This window comes from Piliocolobus tephrosceles, chromosome 11 (assembly GCF_002776525.5).
Source record: "Piliocolobus tephrosceles isolate RC106 chromosome 11, ASM277652v3, whole genome shotgun sequence".
In the NCBI taxonomy this organism is placed as follows: Eukaryota; Metazoa; Chordata; class Mammalia; order Primates; family Cercopithecidae; genus Piliocolobus; species Piliocolobus tephrosceles.
Window position 1 is genome coordinate 93,999,846 of NC_045444.1, and position 24,596 is coordinate 94,024,441.

The window sequence follows — 24,596 nt, forward strand, 5'->3', positions numbered from 1 at the left end:
CGCGCCGCTCGCTCGCTCGCTTGTCCGGCCCCCGCCGCCCGCCTCGCCCCCGGCCCGACCCGGCCCGGCCTCCGGGGCAGCCGCCGCCTAGGTGCCGGTGGGGGGTGGAGGAGGAAGAAGGCGACAGTTGAGGGCAGAGGAGGTGAAGGTGCCTGCTGCCTTCCCGGTGGCCTCGGTGTCTGCCATGCCCGCTTCGCAAGGGGAAGAGCTGCAACGTCTGACCTACTCTTCTCTCCACTCTGTGCAATAAAGTTCGAAACCCAAGGTTTCCTCTCGTGCTGTATTTTATTCATGCCCTTTCCCCCCCGCCCCGCTCCCACACCATTGAGGAAATGCTGCTTTCTGCCGTGTGCTGCTTAGTTGAGAGATGAGAGCTTGTGTTTTTGGGGGAAATTTTTTACTCCTTCACCCCCTTGCTTTTTTTTTTTTTTTTTTTTTTTAAGTCAGTAGTCATGGAAATGCATGCTTTTTGGGAGAAAGAGGGTGCTAAGAAAAACATAATAACTTTTTAAACTGTTGGGATCTTATAAAAGGGAAGCTGGCGTTTGAAAACAGTTTCGGTTTTAACCCTTTTCAATAAGGTAATCATTACTCGAGGTCTATCATTCTGAAACACTTCGTTGAAACGAATTACCAGCCGATGTACTCTTGTTTTACATCATTTCGCGGGGTGCAACCTTGCCAACCACTTTTGGGTTATCCGGATCTCCCCTCACCCTCTGTCCCACTCCCCCTACGAATATTTCCCACGAATTTCTTTGTGAACTTTAACGAGAGATTGATTTAATACTACTTCTAAAAATAGACTTTAAAGTATCCATTATTTCTCTCTCATGCAGTAGGTAACCCCCGTCTTGAGATTGACAATTTAAGCCACAAGCTGTGTTTTTTCTTCGCCTTTTGGGAAAAGAGGACAGCAGAAAAGTCATTGACACATTAAAAATTAAAAGAATTTTTAAAGGACATGCGGTATGACCTATTTAAGTTTGTAATATCATCTCAAGTTATAATTCTAACCTCAGCTGGCGTCTGCCTTCTGAAGGTTTAGTAGAAGATACTTTTGATTGCTGCCTATTGAAATATTTTACATTTATGGCTCATTTCCTGATTTAAAAGTAAAGCCCCGAACAGTTGTTTTAGGTGGTGCAAAAGACGAACAAGTTTGTTTTAAAAATACTTGTCTGTCACTGTATGATTGCATTGTGATCGATACGTACAAGCCTTCTGGTTAGGAAGAAATACTGATTGGCACCAGAAGCACTGACTTATTTTTCTGTATCCTAGTCACTTTTCCAAAACGTGCTTTGCTATATTGCTTCTCTTTAAAAGACCACATTAGCAATTTGTCATTTACAAGAAACTTAAGAAGATACGGTAAAGGGAGGTTTTCTATAAAGATTGGGAAAATGATTTTATTTTCAAACACTGAAAAAATTATAATATTGATAATGATAAGTTACCATTTTTCCTTTATGATGTTCTGCAAGCCACCATCAGTTGAGTAGGTTTTTGTTTGTTTGTTTGTTTGTTAATATAAGTCGAGTGCGGTGGCTAGGGCCTGTAATCCCAGCATGTTGTGGGGCTGAGGAGGGCGGATCACTTGAGGTCAGGAGTGCGAGACCAGCCTGGCCAACATGACGAAACCCCATCTCTACTAAAAATACAAAAATTAACCAGGTGTGGTGGTGTGCGCCTGTAATCCCAACTACTGGGGAGGCTCAGGTTGCAGTGAATTGAGATCGTGCCACTGCACTCCAGCCTGGGCAACAGAGCAAGACTCTGTCTCAAAAACAAAAAAAAAAAGAATATACAACTCTTCTTTTGTGAGATTTTTAAAAAATTGTTTGCTGATGGCCGAATGCGGTGGCTCACGCCTGTAATCCCAGCACTTTGGGAGGCCGAGGCAGGCGGATCACGAGGTCAAGAGATCGATACCATCCTGGCCAACATGGTGAAACCCCGTCTCTACTGAAAATACAAAAATTAGCTGAGTGTGGTGGTGTATGCCTGTAATCCCAGCTACTAGGGTAGCTGAGGAGGCGGAGATTGCAGTGAGCCAAGATTGCCCCACTGCCCTCCAGCCAGGCCACAGCGAGACTCCATCTCAAAAAAAAAAAAAAAATTGTTTACTGATATGTTCTTTCTTCATTCTTGCCCAAGAGATACTTTCAATTGTATTTTTTATTTTAATTTTTATTTATTTTTTTGAGATGGAGTTTCACCCTTGTTGCCCAGGCTAGAGTGCAGTGGGGTGGTCTCAGCTCACTGCGAGCTCCGCCTCCCGGGTTCAAGAGATTTTCCGGCCCCAGCCTCCCGAGTAGCTGGGATTACAGGCGCAGGACACCACGCCTGGCTAATTTTTGTGTTAGTGGAGACGGGGGCTTCACCATGTTGGCCAGACTGGTCTCGAACTCCTGACTTTGTGATCCACCTGCCTCGGCCTCCCAAAGTGCTGGGATTACAGGTGTGAGCCACCTTGCCCAGCGTATTTTATTATTTATACATTCATAATTTGTGATTCTTAGAAATTCCAGGTGGAACTTCAAACTTTTATATTCATTAATATTGTGAACATTCACCTGGAACATGTGACTAAATTGTACTTCTCCACTGTTCCAGCCATTGGTAAAAATTACAGCTGGATCCACTTGAATCTTTTTTTTTTTCCCTATGAACACCTGCATTTAGAAAGCTAATAAATTATTTGACAGAATTTGCTTGAAGAATGTTAAAAGAACCCTTCTTTGGGAATTTAAAACTTAGTGTTACCTGTTTTGAATGAATCCCCGCCCCCCCATAAAGAGCCTGAAGAAACTTAGAAACCTGATCCATAAAAATGGCACCTTTCTTTTTCTACTGTCTGAAACTCATATGCCTGATTAGGTCTCATTATTAGAAGTTTTGGTTTCTTCATAGAGAAGTAGCTTTATTTCTCTCTCATTCTAAGACATTTGGTTTTGTTGTTTGGGTACAGTAAGGTTATGGGGTTATAGTAAAACCAAGTATGTGTCTTCTTCACCTGTTTTTAAATTCTTTCTCCTTTTTATAACAGTAGGGAAAATTATTTATTTTTAACCTAATGCTTACAGTATATTACCTAAATTTATAATTTCATTTATTCCATAAATAGCTTATCAGATATGTTACATAAACTTGTTTACAGCCAGCTCGTGACATAGTTTTGCAAATATCTTGATATATGGTGTAACTTTGATGGCTTCTTTATTGAATAGAGCTCAAATCTAAATTTAAGAGTGTAGTAAGATGTCAAGATAGAAAAATGCAGGAATTTTCTTTTTCTTACCCATGTGTGAACTCATCTCTACTGCAGTATCACTTGAGACAACAGTTTATGGTAATTCAAATATTTATTTAGCACTCACTGTGACAGAGAATGTAGTTGAAAGAGCATAAGGTTTGAAATCACAGGCCTACGTCTGAATGCGAGCATTGCCACTACTCTCCTATAGCTACTCTAAAGGAATTTTGTGTCCTAAAGGAAGTTTCTTAATCTTTCTCAGCCTCAGTTTCCTTATATGTAAAATTAGAATACTACTACTTATTTCATAAGATTGTGAGATAAACATAAAGTACCTTAGGGCTACAACTAATGATAGCTAGTCCCTTAAGCTTTGTTTTAACTCCTACCTGTGGGCCCTTAGGCAAGTTATCTTAACTTCTGGATACCTCACTTTCCTTTCTGATCAATGTAGAATAACTACCTCAGAATTGTGGGGGTTAACTATAAAGTAATACATACTAAGTTCCAGGCGTTGTACAAGTGTCAAGTGCTCAAGTGTTGACAAGGTTTTTTTCCTTTATTTTTTTTTGAGACAGAGTCTCGCTCTGTTGCCCAGGCTGGTGTGCAGTGACACAATCTCAGCTCATGGCAACCTCTGCTTCCTGGATTCAAGTAATTCTTCTTTCTCAGCCTCCCTAGTAGCTGGAACTACAGGCATGCACCACCACGCCCAGCTAATTTTTGTATTTTTATTAGAGACAGGGTTTCACCATGTTGTCAGGCTGGTCTTGAATGCCTAGGATTACAGGTGTGAGCCACCACGCCCAGCTGGCCTGTTACTTTTTAAATTATTTATTATTACTATATGTAATACAGTGGATCATAAGCTACAACAAATCCAAAGATGAATTACATTGTCTTATCTGACAGGATACTGTTGGTGACACAGTGACTAAGACAAATTATCTATCAAAAGAAAGTAGTCAAAGGAAAAAGGGATCACCTTTGGTGAAGTGAAGAGTATATTTTTTATATTTCCAGTTTGGTTTTTTGAATATGTAAATCATTCAGATGATCTGTAATTCAAAACGTATATAATACAGCAAAATGCCCTACATTCTCTTGCCCTATTACCTAAGTGTTAGCAATTTTTTATTTGTCCTTTAAGAGGTGTTTTATGCAAACACGAGCAAATATGTATGTCCTGTCTCCCCCTTTTTGTACAAATGGTAGCATACTGTGCATACACTCTCCTATATCATGCTTTCCCCCCACCACTCAACATGCCTTAAACTTAGCAATTTTGTATCAGCACATAAAGAGCTTCTTCATTTTTTAATGTACAATTTGAGGCATTTTATTATGTAAGTAGACTTTATTAACCAGTTAGTGAGCTGGTTTTATTTTTAGGTCTTATATGACCTTTTAAACTAAGGGAAACTGCCATCTTGTCTTTATTTCTTGAAATGAAAAACTTTTTATTTGAATGAAAAATAGTTTGTGACAGGAAATTGTTACTTAAAGGTCCTCATTTCCTGTTTAGCTCCAGTTTTTAAAAGTTTTAGTAAAATGATCAAAATGTACATGAGGAGGCAAGCAAGCCAGGTTAAGAGTTAACTCACGAGGTGAATTTAACTCTTTCGTTGAGGTTCTTACAGTTCTAAACAGACTACTTCTTTCAATTATTATTTTGGCCAAAAAGGTTTTTGTAGCTGTCTATCTTAATGAGAAAGAACATTTCATATAGTCCAGTGTTTTTTGGGTTTTTTTTTAACAGACAGTTCAGGGGATATTATTACCCAGTAAGGCTGATTACTATATTAGATTTCTCCCTGCATTCATTTATTTTTTACATACTTGTTAACTTACCTTGATGATTTTCTAGTATTTCTTAATGTAATTATGAACTTTATATTTTGTACCTACATTTTAAAATAGTGAGATTCACCTATATGATTGCTGAGATGATAAACTTTACTGCATAAATGGTTTTTTCCCCCCTGTGTAAACCTTTGGTCAACCAGTTGGACCAAGTAATATGTATTTCAGCCAAAGCACAAAATAAGTTTTACTACCTTTTTTTTTTCTCTAGCTTTTTGAAACAGTGTTAAGCTATAGTACTTTTTTTTTTTTTTTTTTTTTTTGAAGCAAAGTTTGGCTCTATCACCCAGGCTGGAGTGCAGTGACGCACACTTGGCTCACTGCAACCTCTGTTTCCTGGCTCAAGCTGTCCTCCCACCTCAGCTTCCTGAGTGGGTGGGACAACAGGCGCGCACCACCAGGCCCGACTAATTTTTTTGTGTTTTTTCTACAGACAGGGTTTTGCCCTATTGCCCAGGCTGGTCTCGAACTCATGAGCTCAAGCGATCTGCCTGCCTCAGCCTCCCAAAGAGTTGGAATTACAAGTGTGAGCCACCGTGTCTGAATGCTGTAGTACATTTTAAATATACGTGCTGTTTGTATTTATCTTTAAAATGTATACACTATGACTTTTTAAAGTTGATTAAACTCAAAAAGTGATTAATAATTAGCAGCAAGGACACAAATCTCTTGGCAAAAAGCATCATTAAGTAAAGCTGTCATGGGCCAGGCATGGTGGCTCACGCCTGTAATCCCAGCACTTTGGGAGGCTGAGTCAGATGGATCACCTGAGGTCAGGAGTTCAAGACCAGCCTGGCCAACATGGTCAAACCCCGTCTCTACTAAAAATATAAAAATTAGCCGGACATGGGGGCAGGTACCTGCAATCCCAGCTGCTCAGGAGACTGAGGCAGGAGAATCACTTGAACCTGGAACGCAGAGGTTGCAGTGAGCTGAGATTGTACCATTGCACCCCAGGCTGGGGGACAAAAGCGAAACTCCGTCTTAAAAAAAAAAAAAAAAAACTGTCATGGTATATTTCGTTTTTTTGTATTCCCAAGGTGGTGTTTATGCATTGATCATATATGCCAAAGTTTTAATGTAAGAATCCTGTTTTAAGGTTTTACTAATATTTGATTTAAAATACTACTATGTGCTGTTTGGCCAGGAGCAGTGGCTCACGTCTATAATCCCGGCACTTTGGGAGGTTGAGGCAGGTGGATCTCTTGAGGTCAGGAGTTTGACACCAGCCTGGCCAAGATAGTGAAACCCCATCTCTACTAAAAATATAAAAATTATCTGGACATAGTTGTATATGCCTGTAATCCCAGCTGCTTGGGAGGCTGAGGCAGGAGAATTGCTTGAGCCGTGGAAGCAGAGGTTGCAATGAGCCAATATCATGCCACTGAACTCCACTCTGGGTGACAAAGTAAGATGCTGTCTCATAAATAAAATATTACTATGTGCTATTTGTACCTGCTAAATGATTAAAATGTTTGCAAAGTGCTTTTTGTTGTTGTTGTTGAGACGGAGTCTTGCTCTGTTGCCAGGCTGGAGTGCAGTGGTACGATCTCAGCTCATTGCAACCTCTGCCTCCTGAGTTAAAGCGATTCCCCTGCCTCAGCCTCCCAAGTAGCTGGGATTACAGGCGCCCGCCACCATGCCGGGCTAATTTTTTGTGTTTTAGTAGACACAGGGTTTCACCATGTTGGCCAAGATGGTCTCGATCTCCTTGACCTCGTGATCCACCTGCCTCTGCCTCCCAAAGTGCTGGGATTACAGGCATGAGCCACCACACCCGGCCTACAAGAGTGCTTTTCTTTACATATTTGGGGATGGGGGTGGGGTAGATCATTGAAATGTGTAAAGGAAGAACATTTTTTATCTGGAACATATCTGTCTGTAGACTACCAGAGTTAAATGATTTCCCACAGTGTAGTGGAACCGTCAGTGGATTGACTCTTGGGGTGGAGGCAAAGATCATTAAAGCAACAAATTGATCATGTGAACCTGGTTTTTTTTCTTTGCCAATATGCTAGTTCAGTCATTATAGAAGAGCCAGATACTGGTCAGCTTGCTGAAGTTTTAAGTAGAAGGTGTGGTTTTTATCACATCGGTAAATGTAGGTTTTTGAGACAAAACTTAAATAAGAATAGACATTAGTTTTTCTTCACATTCAGAATGTCTGACTCCCCTCAATATATACATACTCTTATCTACTGGGTTTTTTGTTGTTGTTTTTTGTTTTGCCGTCTCTCTCCTTTCAAGCTCTGCCAGACAAAGCCCTATGAAAATAGATTTTACAGGTTGAAAATCTTTTATCTGAAATTCTTGGGACCAGAAGTATTTCCAATTTTGGGTTTTTTTCAGATTTTAGAATATTTGCATATACATACATAATGAGCTATCTTGGGGATGGAACCCAAGTCTAAACATGAAATTTGTTTCATATACACATTATACACATAGGCTAAAGGTAATTTCATACAAAATTTTTAATAATTTTGTTCATGAAACAGTTATGACTGTGACCTGTTACATGAGGTCAGGTGTGGAATTTTTCATGGCATCATGTCAGTGCTTAAAAAGTGTCAGATTTTGGATATTTTACTAGGAATGCTCACCCTGTATTATATTTTGCCCAGATGTTTGCTTATTTGTCTTCTAGGCTACCAGAAAGAGGGTCGCTTAGAAAAACATATTCTGGCATTTATTCCAACAGATAAGAAGGCAGTTTCTCCAGTGATGAATAATTACCTATAAGCCTGTAATCCCAGCACTTTAGGAGGTTTGAAGTGGGCGGATCACGAGGTTAGGAGATCGAGACCATCCTGGCTAACACGGTGAAACCCCGTCTCTACTAAAAATACAAAAAATTAGCTGGGCGTTGTGGTGGGCGCCTGTAGTCCCAGCTACTCAGGAGGCTGAGGCAAGAGAATGGCGCGAATCCAGGAGGTGGAGCTTGCAATGAGCCAAGATCACGCCACTGCACTCCAGCCTGGGCGACAGAGCGAGATTCTGTTCTCAAAAAAACAACAACAAAAAAAATTACCTATAATTTAATACATGCATTATATATCTCCAATGATGAAAAATTACTATGTATTAAAAAATTCTTGAAGCTAGATGCACAATCTCAACTTCTAAAAAAGAAAATAAACAGTAGTACTCCTTGATGAACTAAGTGCCTAAGTTGCCTTTTCTTAGGGTTGAAATAAGGTGAGTTTACCATGAGACTGCGTGAACAAAAATGAAAAACAACCTTTCAGTTTTCTCCCTCTCGAATGATTCTAGGATCTCTAAAAAATAATCTTAAAAGGGGCAAGGTTTTGAGAGAATGAGGTCTGAGGAATTGATGGTGAGTTTTTCTGAAAGAAGAGAAGTGACATTTGATTAAAGAGTTAAATGGGAAGTTATTAATAAAATAGTTTAGGAGTAGAATGGATCTGAAAGTTGACATATACCAGTGATGATAGAATGTGTCTTTCCCCAAAGATTAGTGAATCTTCTCTGAAACGAAGACATTTCTTTCATCAATTGTAAGTGAATTTCTAAGGATCTGGTTATCTGCTTGTAAGTTTTGGTTGTAATTGTATGACAGTATAGAAGTAACTAAAAATGTTTGTAATTCACCCAAGGTTAACCATTATTTTTGAGGGCTGTTATCCCTGTTGGTATAAGTAAGTAGTTGGCAGTAGGGGACACAGAAATAACCTTGTTTTTCACCACTGAAGTGAAAATAATATATTATTCGTACTCTTTTTTTTTTTTTTGAGAGGAGTCTTGCTCTGTCTCCCAGTCTGGAATGCAGTGATGTGATCTCGGCTCACTACAACCTCCGACTCCTGGGTTCCAGCGATTCTGCCACCCCAGCCTCCCAAGTAGCTGGAATTACAAGCACGTGCCACCATACCCAACTAGTGTGTGTGTGTTTTGTATTTTAGTAGAGATGGGATTTCACCATGTTGGCCAAGCTCGTCTCGAACTCCTGACCTCAAGTGATCTGCCCACCTCAGCCTCCCAAAGTGCTGGGATTACAGGAGTGAGCCACCGCATCCAGCCCTATTTGTATTCTTGAATGGGAGTCATTTTCTTATAATAAGTATCAGTAGTAGCTCTATCGTTTACTGTGATCAGTAGTAGCACCTTGACTTTATGTATTGCCATTTATCATTTATTCAGTGAAGATTTATTGACCATTGACTTTATTAAGTTGGTGAAATAATCGCAAGAAAATTTATTCAGTTAGGTATTTATAAAAATACATAGGTATTAAATGAAGATTGTTCTAGTTGATATAAGCAGTAAAGCCTGACTATACGGCTCCTACCCTCAAGAGTCTTATGGTATAGTGGGGATGATGAAATAGTATAAGATAGAATGATTCGGCCGGGCGCGGTGGCTCACGCCTGTAATCCCAGCACTTTGGGAGGCCGAGATGGGTGGATCATGAGGTCAGGAGATCGAGACCATCCTGGCTAACATGGTGAAACCCCGTCTCTACTAAAAAAAAAAAAAAAATACAAAAAACTAGCCGGGCGAGGTGGCGGGCACCTGTAGTCCCAGCTCCTCGGGAGGCTGAGGCAGGAGAATGGCATGAACCCGGGAGGCGGAGCTTGCAGTGAGCCAAGATCCGGCCACTGCACTCCAGCCTGGGCGACAGAGCAAGACTCCGTCTCAAAAAAAAAAAAAAGAATGATTTATATGTGCCAGAATACATGACATAATTTTTACTGTCTTGAAGAGCTATGGAGTTCAGAAGAGAAGGGGCTTAGTGAGGAAAAGTTTTGTGGGAAAAGTAGAATTTACGTTGAATACTAAAGAACTTAGATAAGTACAGATAGAATGGAGTGTATTCTAGGTAGTGGAAAGGACAACAAAATGAAGATATGGACGTATAATGAACTTGACGTACTCATAAATTGGTGAGGAAAGTATTAGATTATAGATCTACATTATGAGGAATGCTGAGTATGAGGCAGGGAGCTTTGAGTTTCACATAAGAGAAGATAAGGTATAAACAGAGGGATAAAATGATGAATTGGGCTGAAATGTAGATTTCCTGACTCCCAGTCCTTCTCCTTAGTGTAGATAGAGATATACGGTCATGCACTGTGTAAGAACGTTTTGGTGAATGACAGATTGCATATAAAACAGTGGTCCCGTGCTAATGTAAACAAACCTATTAAGAAGAACTTCTATAGGTATTCCAGAAGAAGGCGTTGTTACCATAGGAGATGACAGCTCCATGCATGTGATTGCCCCTTGAAGACATTCCAGTGGGACAGGATGTGGAGGTGGAAGGCTGTGATATTGACGATCTTGACCCTGTGTAGGCCTAGGCTAATGTGTGTGTGAATGTCTTTTTAACAAAAAATTTTAAAAAGTGACCGGGGATGGTGGCTCACACCTGTAATCCTAGCACTTTGGGAGACTGAGGCAGGTGGGTTGCTTGAGCCCAGGAGTTTCAACCAACCTGGGCAACATGGCGAAACCCTGTCACTACAGAGAATACAAAAATTAATTAGCTGGGCTTGGTGGCGCATGCCTGTAATCCCTGCTACTCTCGAGGCTGAGGCAGGAGAACCCAGGAGGCAGAGGTTGCAGTGAGCTGATACTGTGCCACTGCACTCCAGCCTGGGTGACACAGTGAGACCCTGTGTCAAAAAAATAAAACAAAGTTGAACAAAAAAGTTAAAAAGTAAAAAAAAAAAAAAAAAAAAAGTAGGAAAAAACATTAGATTCTTTTATTGCTTTACTTTATTAATAAACTTGCTTTCACTTAAAAACCCTTTAGAGAGAAAATACTTTTATACAGCTGTACAGTGTATCTGTGTTTTAAGCTATACGTTATTACAAAAAAGTCAAAAAGTTAAAAAAATTAAAAAGCATATGAAGTTACAGGAAGCTAAGGTTAATGTATTACTGATGAAAGAAAATTTTGTTTATATAAATTTAGCGTAGCCTGGTTGGGCACGGTTGCTCACGCCTGTAATCCCAGTACTTTGGGAGGCCAAGGCAGGTGGATCACCTGAGGTTAGGAGTTCGAGACCAGCCTGGCCAACATGACGAAACCCTGTTCCTACTAAAAGTACAAAAATTAGCCGAGTGTGGTGGCAGCCTCCTGTAATCCCATCTACTCAGTAGGCTGGGGCAGGAGAATAGCTTAAACCCAGAGGCGGAGGTTGCAGTGAGCCGAGATTGTGCCACTGCACTCCAGCCTGGGTGACAAGAGCAAGACTCCGTCTCAGAAAAAAAAAAAGAAATAGTATAGCCTAAGTATACAGTGCGTATGAAGTCTACAATAGTGTACAGTAATGTTGTAGGCCTTCATATTCTCACACTGATTCACCCAGACCAACTTCTAGTCCTGCAAGCTCCATTTGTGATAAGCACCCTGTACAGGTGTACCATTTTTTATCTTTTATATTTTGTATCTTTTATTTTTACTGTACCTTTTCTGTGTTTGGATATGTTTCAATAACAAATGCCATTGTGTTACATTTCCCCACAGTATTCATTGCAATAACATGCTGTATGGGTTTGTAGCCTATGTACCATGTAGCCTTGGTACATAGCAGACTAAACCATCTAGGTTTTGTGTTTGCAACAAAATTAACTAATGATGCATTTCTCAGAACATATTACCATCAAGTGACACATGACTGTGTATGTATTACTGTTAAAAATTGGACATCATAGATACTTTTTTAAATAGCTTTATTGAAATATAATTCACATACTATACAATACACCCATTTGGTTTGTACAATTCAGTGTTTTTCAGTATATTCACAAAGTTGTGCTTCTATTACCACAATCAGTTTAGGACATTTTCATTACCCCTAAAAGAAACCTACATGTCTCTTAGCCATCACCTCTTAATCTCCCCATACCTGCAGCCCTAGGCAACCACTAATCTCCTTTCTGTCTCTATAGGTTTGCCTATTCTGGACATTGTGTATAAGTGGAATCATATAGCATACTGTCCATTGTGATGTTCTGCCTTTGTTTAGCATAATATTTTCAAGGTTTATTCATGTTGTAGTATGTATCAGTATTCATTTTTATTGCCAAATAATAGTCCAGTTTATGGATATACAACATTTTATTTGTGAGTTCATGGACATTTGGACTTTTTGACTATTATGAGTAATGCTGCCATAAACATTCATTTATGTTGACTTGCTTTCATTTCTCTGAGTATATATTCAGGAATGGAATTTTATGGTAACTGTGTTTAACCATTTAAGGAACTGCCGGACTGTTTTCCAATCTACTGCACCACCAGCAGTGTATGAGGGTTTGAATTTTCCCCCATCCTCATTAACACTTGTAATTACCTGTTTTTTGGGGTTTTGGGTTTTTGTTTTTGTTTTGTTTTTTTAATTATAGCCATTCTGCTGAGTGCAAAGAGGTAGCTCAGTTTGGTTTTGATTTGTATTTCCCTCATGACTAATGATATGAAGCTTCTTTTCATGTGCTGATTTGGCCATTTGTATATCTTCTTTGGGAAAATTTCTGTTCAGATCTTGTACACATTTTAAAATTGGGTTGGCTTTTTGTTGTAATAGTTGTTTATTATTCTGGATACAAGTCTCTTGTCAGATATATGATTTACAAAAATTTTCTCCTGTGGGTTGTCCTTACTTTCTTGATGGTGTCTCTTGAAGCACCAAAGGTTTTAATTTTTATGATTTCCAGTTCATCTAATTTTTCTTTTATTGTTTGTGTTTTGGTGTTATATTTTATACATCATAAATTCTTGTTTAATTATTATAAACATTTAAAAAATATCTCTGTGAAAGCCCAGGCAAACAAGATACCATTATTTAATGAAAAATAACTAAAGCTACTAATGTGTATTTGAAGTTACAATCCAGCTACCTCAGGCCTTCCCTTTATTCTGTGTCCATATCCTTCAGTTTGTAGTGACAGATGAAAGAAGCAAAGATGAAAATCGAGAAATAATTTTGAGTGAAACATTTTAATTTAAAGCACAGTTGTCCCTTGGTATCAATGGGGAATTGGTTCCGGGACCACCTTAGGCACCAAATCCACAGATGCTTGAGTCCCTTACATAAAGTGGCATAGTATTTGCATATAACCGACAATGTCCTCCCATATACTTTAAATCATCTCTAGGTTGCTTCTAATACCTTATACAGTGCCTGCCCATCACTTGGCTCTCATGGGTTCAACATAGCACTCAGCATGCAGTAAATTCAAGCTTTACTTTTGGGACTTTGGGGATTTTTTCCCCCCAGATATCTTCAATCTGCAGTTGGTTGAATCCACAGATGCTGAATCTTTGGATACGGAGGCCCAATTGTAACTATGAATCAAGAATTTATTATTTATTATGAGAGAATTTATTATAATGACTATGTGATTGTAGTGTATAACTCATACACTCTACCATATTTGGGAAATTCACAGTTACAGACATTTACCTATGAAGGGGGAGTGAGTAGTCCTGGAGAATTTAAGTAATGTATTTACTGAGTCCTGGAGAATTTAAGTGATGTATTTACTGTGTAGAAACTCACAGTAAGGCATAGTCTTCATCACTCTTGTAGTACTGCATTATCTCTTTGTGAATTTTTCAGGGTTTTTGTTTTATTAATGGGTTTTGTTTTGGTTTGGTTTGGTTTTTGATGGAGTCTGTCGCCAGGCGGGAGTGCAGTGGCGCTATCTTGGCTCACTGCAGCCTCTACCTCCTGGGTTCAAGTGATTCTCCTGCCTCAGCCTCCCGAGTAGCTGGGACTACAGGCGCGCACCACCACGCCCAGTTAATTTTTTTGTATTTTTAATATAGATGGGGTTACACCATGTTGGCCAGGATGGTATCAATTTCTTGACCTTGTGATCCGCCCACCTCGGCCTCCCAGAGTGCTGGGGATTACAGGCATGAGCCACCGCGCCCAGCCAAAATTTTTGTTTTTAAGTAATACTAGTTTAAACTTGTAAATAATTCACTTAGGGTAAATATTCTAGCCAAGATCATGAAAAAATACATTGATTTCATTATGTTCTTAATCAGATCTGCATCAGATTACCACAAATAGGCAGCTATTCTTTCTTTTTTTCCACAATTCATTGTATTCCTACCATTTCCAAATAGAAGTTTATGGTTTTAAATTACTGGTGTTAAGTACTTGTTTGGAAGGAATTTATAGTTAAACTATTTATAATAATGTATACATGTCAAGCTCTTTCATATATAGTACATATTTTATCTCTCATTAGTTTTTGTAAGCTCTTGAGAGAAAGGTTCTTTTTTATTTCCAACTTGTAAGTTCAGAGGTACATGTGCAGGATGTGCAGGTTTGTTCCATAGGTAATCGTGTGCCATGGTGGTTTGCTGCACACATCATCCCATCACCCAGGTATTAAGCCCAGCATCTGCCAGCTGTTCTTCCTGATGCTGTTCCTCCTCCCACCCCCAACCCTCTGACAGACCCCAGTGTGTGTTGTCCACCCTCCCACCGATGTGTCCATGTGTTCTCATCATGTAACTCCCACTTATAAATGAGAACATGCGATATTTGGTTTTCTGTTCCTGTTTTAGTTTGCTAAGGATAAAGGCCTCCAGCTCCATCTATGTTCATGCAAAGGACATGATCTCGTTCTTTATGGCTGCATAGTATTCCATGGTGTATATGTACCACATTTTCTATATCCAGTCTATCATTAATGGGCATTTAGGTTGATTGCATATCTTTGCTATTGTGAATAGTGCTGCAGTTAACATATGCGTGCATGTATTGTTATAATAGAATGATTTATATTCCTTTGGGTACATATCCAGTAAGGGGAGTGCTGGGTTGAATGGTATTTCTGCCTCCAGGTTTTTGAGGTATTGCCACACTCTTCCACAATGGTTGAACTAACACCACCAACAATGTAGAAGCATTTCAGAGAAGGTTCGTTCTTTTTTTTTCTTTTCTTTTTTTTTTTTTTAATGAGACAGAGTCACTCTGTTGCCCAGGCTGGAGTGCAGTGGCATGATCTCGGCTTACTACAACCTCTGTCTCCTGGGTTCAAGCGATTCTCCTGCCTCAGCCTCCTGAGTAGCTGGGACTCCAGGCATGTGCCACCATGCCTGGCTAATTTTTGTATTTTAGTAGAGATGAGGTTTCACTATGTTGGCCAGGCTAGTCACGAACTTCTGACCTCAAGTGATCCACCCGCCTTGGCCTCCCAAATTGCTGGGATTACAGATGTGAGCCACTCCACCTGGCCTAATTCCAGAGAAAGGTTCTTATATGTATTATGCTATAGTCCCATAGTATGGGACTATTACTGAGTAGTAATTTTCAGTTCTGCTGAAAGCTCTGTAGGCGTTACTACGTAGTAGGCACAGAGTATTTGTTTAATGAGTGATTCCCTATTAAAGGGTCATAAATTTGAAAGGTAAAAGTTAGGAACAATTCTTCTTTAGAGTTGTACAGATTAAAGGAAGTGAATCTTTTTTTTTTTTTGGAGACAGAGTTTCCCTCTTTCTACCCAGGCTAGAGTGCAATGGCGCGATCTCGGGGCTCACCACAACCTCCGCCTCCTGAGTTAAAGCGATTCTCCTGCCTCAGCCTCCTGAGTAGCTGGGATTACAGGCATGCGCTACCATGCCTGGCTAATTTTGTATTTTCTTAGTAAAGACAGGCTTTCTCCATGTTGGCCAGGCTGGTCTCGAACTCCCAGCCTCAGGTGATCTGCCCACCTCAGCCTCTCAAAGTGTTGGGATTACAGGGGTGAGCCACTATGCCTGGCCAAACATATTTTTTTTAACTGAGGAAATTAGATTCATTGTCCAAAGCTTAAAAGGAAGGTTTTCTACTTTGAGTTTTTATTAACTCTGATACTTTACTATGATAGTACTTCCAGCCTCTGAGATAGCATGAGATTATGGTCATCAAAATGACCTTATCAGAAATCACCACCAGGTTGGTGAAAAACAGTATATCTACATAGATGGTTGGACTTGATGTTGATTCTTTCAAGATTAAAGATGAAGATTCCTGAACTTAAAGCAAGTCTTTTATCAATACTGTACATAAAGCAAAATATGCTGTATGATACTGTAATGGTGGATACATGTCATTACGCATTTGTCCGTAGAATGTACAACACCAAGAGTGAACCCTAAGATTAAAAAATAAACAACAACAGTAGGCTGGGTGCAGTGGCTCATGCCTGTAATCCCAGCACTTTGAGAAGCTGAGGTGGACGGATCACCTGAGGTCTGAAGTTTGAGACCAGGCTGGCCAACATTGTGAAACCCCATCTCTACTAAAAATAAAAAAAGTTAGCCGGGTGTGGTGGTGGGTGCCTGTAATCCCAGCTATTTGGGAGACCGAGGCAAGAGAATCACTTGAACCTGGGAAGCGGAGGTTGCAGTGAGCTGAGATCATGACACTGCATTCCAGCTTGGGAGACAGAGTGAGAGCCTGTCTCAAAAAAAAAAACAAAAACAAAAACAAATCAAAGCCTGTACGTAAAGTATGTACTGTTGTCTGCATGCCATTTGTCAGTTTTATAGATTAACCATGGTTGGTTTTTAAATGTAATCCAGTATGTCCTTGGTACCTTTGAGTTCTTGGGCTTTTTCCTTTGCTGTTTGACTAGTAAGCAAAATGTAATCAAAGTAATTAGCATATTGCATAATAGTTCTCATAGTTCCATTGCCAAATATTACAGAGAACTCCTCACTTTAAAATATTGGAGGCTATCTGGTACAACCCTGAAGTCTTGAACATTCCTTACAAATCTCTTAATATCTTTTGTTCTCCATCTGTGAAGTTAGGTAACACCAGAATTCCTGCATTATGATTCCTCCCATAACATGTCTGTCTCACCTCAAGAAAACTGAATTTTCACTCCTGCATGTCCAATTTGTAAATAATTCACCAAGAATAACATTTCAAAATTTAATTCAAAATAACAAATGTTACTTCATAAACTTATTTTAAAAACACCTGGACATTCATCTCCCATTTGGATGTAGTGATTTTGACATAATCACTTTGGTTTTCGTAAGTAAATGTAAGTAGGCTATACGTATTTAACTTTGGGGCGTAATAACTTTTGGGTCCTTACAGTTTCAGCATTGAGCTAGTTTACAAAGCAGAACTAACATTTGAAGACAGCTTCATTCTCTGTCAACATAAAAATTGCTTTTGTCAAAGTAACTATATGTAGGAAGTATATAATCTCTTTTTTCTTAAGAAAATGAGCTCCAAATGGCCATTTAGTAATGCTTCATGTATAGAGGTTTCTGTGAAATCAGTTCTTCGAAATGTTCAGAGTGTAAAAAGCTGTGAAACACCCATTAAGTGGGTGTTTGGAATGAAAGGGGAATGGAAAGATATGAGATAAAAATGTTACCTAAATTAATGCATGGTCATGGCTGCTGCTTTGCTAAGCAACACTGTCTGTTGGTGGCCACATACATGAAGACTTGTTTCAAATTCTTGAGTATAGTCTTACCTGAAGGAAAACAAGGCAAGTAAACTTTGTAAATACTTAATTTAAAACAAACAAAAAAACTTTTAAGAAAGCACTACACCCTGCTTGTTGAAAGGTGCTATAGATTTAGTCACATATTCTGAGATGGCTGTCAAACCATGCAGTATGTTTCTATTTATCAGATGACGTTTTATTTGGGTGGCGGGGGATGGAGTCTCATTCACTGTGTCACCCAGGAAGGAGTGCAGTGGTGCAATCTTGACTCACTGCAACCCCCACTTCCCAGGTTCAAGCATTCTTGTGCTTCAGCCTCCTGAGTAGCTGGGATTACAGGTGCATACCACCACACCAAGCTAATTTTTGTATTTTTAGTAGAGACGGGGTTTCACCATGTTGGCCACGTGGATCGCAAACTCCTGGCCTCAAGTAATCTGCCTACCTCAGCCTCCCCAAAGTGCAGGGATTTATAGGTGTGAGCCACTGCGCCTGGCTGGCATTTCTCTAACATACATCTGTTAAATACTTCCTTCAAGAACAATATCTTTGTCATAGGGCATGCTACTTTTTTTTTTTTTCTTTTTTTTTTTTGAGACAGTCTTGCTCTGTCACCCAGGCTGGAGTGCAGTGGCATGATCTCGGCTCACTGCAAGCTCCGCCTGCCAGGTTCACGCCATTCTCCTGCCTCAGCCTCCCAAGTAGCTGGGACTACAGGCGCCCGCCACCACGCCTGGCTAATTTTTGTATTTTTAGTAGAGACGGGGTTTCACCGTGTTAGCCAGGATGGTCTTGATCTCCTGACCTTGTGATCTGCCTGCCTCGGCCTCCCAAAGTGCTGGGATTACAGGCGTGAGCCACCGCACCCAGCCTGGGTATGCTACATTTTTTAAAAACAAGTTTATTTATCAAGGATGACATTCAGATACCCTGGTAATTACAAAACTGCAATTATAAAATACAAAATATTGAACTTAAACAGTTTCTCTGAGTTAAATCCAATAAATAAATCAGAGAATTTATTTTCTTAAATAATATTGAAAAGATTCCTGGGGCCAGGCCCGGTGGCTCACACCTGTAATCCCAGCACTTTGGGAGGTCGACCTGGGTAGATCGCCTAGGGTCAGGAGTTTGAGACCAGCCTGGCCAACGTGGTGAAACCTGTCTCTACTAAAAATACAAAAATTAGCCAGGTGTGGTGGTGCACATCGGTAATCCCAGCTACTTGTGTGGCTGAGGCAGAAGAATCACTTGAACTGCGGAGGCAGATGTTGCAGTGAGTTGAGATTACTCCATTGCACTCCAGCCTGGGCAACAAAAGCAAAACTCCATCCCCGCACTGCCTCCGCCACCCCCCGCCAAAAAAAAAAAAAAAAAAAAAAAAAACCATTTTGCTATGTATCGCCCTCTTTTTGGTGGTTATGGTGGTAGTTGGGTTATTTTGGTGTTTACTATTAATACATAGTTTATAAAAGTAAGCAAATTTTCATGCTTTTATTTTTGTCTTATAAGTAATTTAAATCTTATCAGATTCAGGTCACAGAGTTAACTTCATGTATAACTTTTCTTGCTTTCTAATATCTAGATTGGAGGCTGAAATAAGGATTTCTTGTCTGTTTAAAGCAGAAGGACCTTGGTGGGAGCACAGGGAAAACTCAGCTTGATAAAGATACCAATTTATTTTCGTTTATCACATTGCCTGCTCTAACTTGTTCCCTTAATATATTTATAACCTTTGTTACAGTGTGATCAGTCTAATCTAGTCTAAAGTTTATTCAGTTGAGGTTGATCTGTTGAGGAGTGTGTGTACGTATATACATATATGTATATGCATATGACATTTGAATATGCTTTTTTGACTGTTTTCAATGAAGATGTGCTATATTTAACACCAATAGGCTTATTAGCATCAGAAACCTGGAACATTGCTAATTTTCCAGTATTGATTAGATACATCTCAGTTCTGCCGGATTGGACATATGGTAAAGATAAATGACAAATATTTTAAGGTTAACAACCCTCCCCTACTAAAAAAAAAAAAATGCAGGAAAAAAAAGTAGAGGAAAACAGTAGACAGTGCAACATAGTTACTGATTCTTGGAAAGCTAAAGTCTATTGTGTAGCACCTGAACATTATAACACTTTAGAAAATAAAGACATTTGAAGGGTGTAAGAATGTATTAGCAAGGCTTTCACCGGGAGAGGTGGTTCACGCCTGGCCTGTAGTCCCAACACTTTGGGAGCTGGAGTGGGCAGATCACAAGGTCAGGAGATCAAGACCATCCTGGCTAACACGGTGAAACCCCATCTCTACTAAAAATACAAAAAATTAGCCGAGTGTATGGTGGCATGCGCCTGTAGTCCCAGGTACTCAGGAGGCTGAGGCAGGAGAATCGCTTGAACCCGGGAGGTGGAGGTTGCAGTGAGCTGAAATCGTGCCACTACACTCCAGCCTGGGCAAAAGAGCGAGACTCCGTGTCAATATATATATATATATATACATACATACATACATACATATATATACACATATATGTATATATATATGCAAGGCTTTCAGTTACCCTAAAAACTAAATATAGGCCCAACATAGCTATTTAGAAATAATTATGTATCACATGTAGGTACTTCTAGATATATTTATGAAAAGTATTTTTAATTAACATATCTGACTGTAACAACAAAACAGTCATTTAGTTTTAAAATCATGTGCCCAAATATGCCTTTTGCTGTGGTTACCTTGGAGACTTTGGAGTTCTGCCATGTGATTTCCTTAAATCCCTGGAATTTTTGATTGCTGAGAGTTCAGGAGGAGTTGCCCACTTGTTAGTGTGCAGGGAAATGTGTTTTTCTCACTTCTAGTTGAGGTCATTCTATTTTTTTTTTAAATCATAGCATGTGCTCTATTAGTTATTAATGTATTATTTCTTCTTTAGAGTCAAAATTCACAACTCATTTCTTTCAATGTTATCTCTGATCCTAAATGGGATCAAAATTGCTCTAGATTTAGGAGTTTAGAAAGTTTACTAGGTTGTGGGGAAAATGGGTTTTATTTTTCATAAACTTGGACTAGAATGTTGACGATTATAAGGACTGGGACATTTCCTAAAGGTCAAAATATTGTAAGGTGAAAGTATGTATTCTTTCCTTTTGCTTAATGATTGAAAGAAAAAGTGGTAGTATGGGCTTGCTTTCTGTTATGAGCTTTAATTTGTAATTTGATGAAGATTTGTGTTAACTTGCTATAGGTAGTTAAGTAAGGAAACAGTGGTGCCAGAATTTGTCCCTGATGCAGTATAGTTCTGTGCAGGTCTTGAGTAGATGAATTTAAATGCTACTTTATTAGTAAGGGTACTATAGTCAACCTTTATAATACTAAGACCCTCCAACCTTCTTCCCAGCTTTATTTTTCTACACGCTTCCCATCATCTAACTTACGTGTTTTACTTGTTTACTAGAATGTAAGCTACATAAAAGCAGAGTTTTTAAAATTTTTTCTGTTCATTGCTTTATTCTCAGTGGCTATTATCATTTATCTTTTTTCCTTGTTTTCTATACAAAGTCTCTTAGCCTCTAACTTACTCTTTCTATACAGGGCTATAATTCAAACTTTTGTTCATTCCATTTTTCTTATGGAAAAAGTTCGTCCCAAACTTATCAATACTGTGTTCATCCTTAATGCCTCTTTGGAATTCTCTCATTCTCCTGATTATTGCTGAACACAGTCTCTTCTTTTAAACGCTGAGGAAGCACTCATTTGACACTTTGCTGAGATGTTTACCTAAACTACATTTTAAACTTTTTAATATCTACTACCGCTTTTACTGTGGAAAGGGGTATGAAAGTGTTACAATATGGGATATGAAAGTCCCTTTACTATTGGGAAATCTAATCAGATAAATTTCTTGAGGCTAGAATGGAAAGAAAAAACTTTAGAAGTTAAGTGAAGGGACTGTTAATTAACTGTTTAATAACTGTAACAACAGTTATGACCAGAGCAACATAATAGATAAAAGACAATCTCCACTAAGAATCTTCACTGGGCAGTAGTATGACTTGGAGCTTTTTTAAAAAAAATACTGCTAATAATCTCAGGTTGTATTACAGTCTCATTATTGTACAAATGGATGAGAATATCTCTGTATTTACCCAGGATCAAGAGGCTAGGTGACCTCTTACTCAATGTATCATTCTTTGCTATATGTATTAGCATATAATAAAAGGAAATACTTCCTTTACCGTAAATGTTAAATTAGCCGGGCCTGGTGGCGGGTGCCTGTAGTCCTAGCTACTCGGGAGGCTGCGCAGGAGAATGGCATGAACCCGGGAGGTGGAGCTTGCAGTGAGCCGAGATTGTGCCACTGCACTCCAGCCTGGGCGACAGAGCGAGACTCCGTCTCAAAAAAAAAAAAAAAAAGACATCTTTTAATTTTTTAATTCATCCCTCTTGTTGTTACAGATGAGAAACTAAAACACAGAAAGTTTAGTTTGTCTAACAACCACTAGAGACAATGCCAGTTGGTGACAAATCCAGCTTGTCGTCAAGTGTTAGACTGTGTTTCCCAACTACTTAGAACAACATTCTTTGTTTTTCTCAAGATTGAGTGAATTATACTACAGAATCACTTGGCTCTTTACTTTTTATATTAAGGGGTAGAATTCCGGAGACCATTATAGCAAAATGATACATATCTGTGAATCGGTTAAAAAATTGTTCCTTTTAAACATAGCACTATTTCAAAATTTGTTGCATAAGCTCAAAGTTTCTAAAGGATTAGTCTTATGTTAATTTTAAGATAAATCCAAAAAAACCCCAAATCTTAAACCTTAATGCCAAATAAATTTTAAAAACAGAATCATTGAAAGAACAAGAATTACAAAACTATCAAGCCAATAGTGTATTTTAAGTGACTTTATGACTTTAGGATACATTCTGTTGCTAATGTTACAAGCCTGATGTTTCATGTAACATTCTGAGTTCATATGTATCTGGTCTCTTTCTTATTTTATAGCATTATTCAGTCTTTTATTATTTATTTTTTGCATTTGTTTAGTGAATTAAGAATCTCCTTCATACCACTTGGGAATCCACATATGTGTCTGGATTATGGAACTACCAGCTAGACTGGTACTGGGTAAATAGGAAAATTAAAAATTCTACACATGATACTATACCATCTCTTCTCTCTATACCTGAGGGTATAAACAAAAACAGCAAAAAACTTTCAGAGTCCAAAATAATTATCACCAGCACTTTAAGGAAAGACCTACTTTTTCTAATGAACGATTATATTTGTACTGTTGCCTAAGTTGTTGGTATCTACTTAAGATAAAAATTATAAAAATTAAGAAGGCTATCCTCTACCCTAAAAAGGATTGGTAGGCTTCTTGAATGAAATGATAATAAAACACCAGTTGTTTAAATTGGGCTCCTATACACTGGAAATATCACACTTTGTTTTAAAAAGAAATATTATCCAGTTGTGGAGGGAAGAGGATGAAAAGCATTTTGAGTATGTCTTTGTAACTGATATTTACTTGTATTCACTAATGGCTTTGTTCCTTTATTGTAATACAGTAATACTTTATTTTCCAAAACAAAAAGTTGTAATGGTGTTCTGTACCTTAAATGTCAAAAAAAATTAAGTAGTCTCAATGTGTTGTAAATAAAAATGAAATAAATGATCAATCTGTGCGTTAGATTGTGTTTAATCAAATGGTAGAGTAAAACTACACATACCAGATGACAGCATAGCTTTAAAAATGTGGCTTGGAATAAAGTCTTTCAAAAATGGTTGTGTGTACCCTGTCTACAAAGGAGGTATTATGATACATTTGTATTTATCTTCATTCTAGATAAAATGATGGTTTATAGAGGGAGAAAATGGAGAAAAAATTGTGAATGTCTACTTTTTTTTTTTTTTTTTTGGTAAAACAGTCTTGCTCTGTCACCCAGGCTGCAGTGCAGTGGTGTGATCTCGGCTCACTACGACCTCCGCCTCCCGGGTTCAAGCAGTTCTCCTGCCTCAGCCTCCCAAGTATCCGGGATTACAGGCACCTGCCACCACACCCGGCTAATTTTTTGTATTTTTAGTAGAGACAGGGTTTCAGCATGTTGGCCAAGCTGGTCTGGAACTCCTGATCTCAGGTGATCCACCCGCCTCAGCCTGCCAAAGTGCTGGGATTACAGGCGTGAGCCACCACACCCGGCCGCGAATGTCTGCTCTTATTACCTTGACTCAGTACTGTCATTGAGAGTATTTGTTTATTTTATTGTTATTGAAATTAGTTTTTTGTTTTTATATGCCATTTTCTTCAAGACAAAATGTATGGATAACTTACAGGTAAACTTTTTTTTTTTTTTTTTTTTTTGAGACGGAGTCTCACTCTGACACCGAGGCTGAAGTGAAGTGGCACCATGTCAGCTCACTGCAGCCTCTGTCTCCTGGGTTCAAGCAATTCTCCTGCCTCAGCCTCCCGAGTAGCTGAGATTACAGGTACCCACTACCACGCCCGGCTAGTTTTTATGCTTTTAGTAGAGATGAGGTTTCACCATGTTGATCCAGGCTGGTCTCGAACTGCTGATCTCAGGTGATCCACCTGCCTCTGCCTCCCAGAGTGCTGGGATTACAGGCATGAGCCATCGGTCCCAGCCCAGGTAAACTTTTGTTGTTGTTGTTTGTTACATTTGATGTCTATCTTATTTTTAGTTTAAAAATAAGGTTTTTTATTTTTAAATAAAAAGGTTGCAAAATATAACTCAGTAAGTTAATCACCAGTGATAACCAGAGTTATTTGATAATTTTTTAAGTTATTTTTTATAATTTAGAAATATAGGGTAAATAGGCAAAATTTAAACAAAAATGGTATTTTCACGTAAAAATATCTGAGATTTTAAAAACTTTGTATCAAAATTATAGTTTTGATTTATTATTTTATAATATTATACATGTCTTCTGATATTAAAGTTTAATTGTACAAGTCATCCTGAATCCATGCTCATGGGAAGAAAGAAACTTAGTCAATATTAAAATAC

At 38.8% G+C, this 24,596-nt stretch overlaps 1 protein-coding gene across 5 annotated transcripts in view; it reads left to right on the top strand.

Annotated features, from left to right (window-relative positions):
• The window catches only part of CREB1 (cAMP responsive element binding protein 1), a 74,629-nt gene that overhangs the window by 820 nt on the left and 49,213 nt on the right, over positions 1–24,596 (top strand). The window lies entirely within an intron of this gene.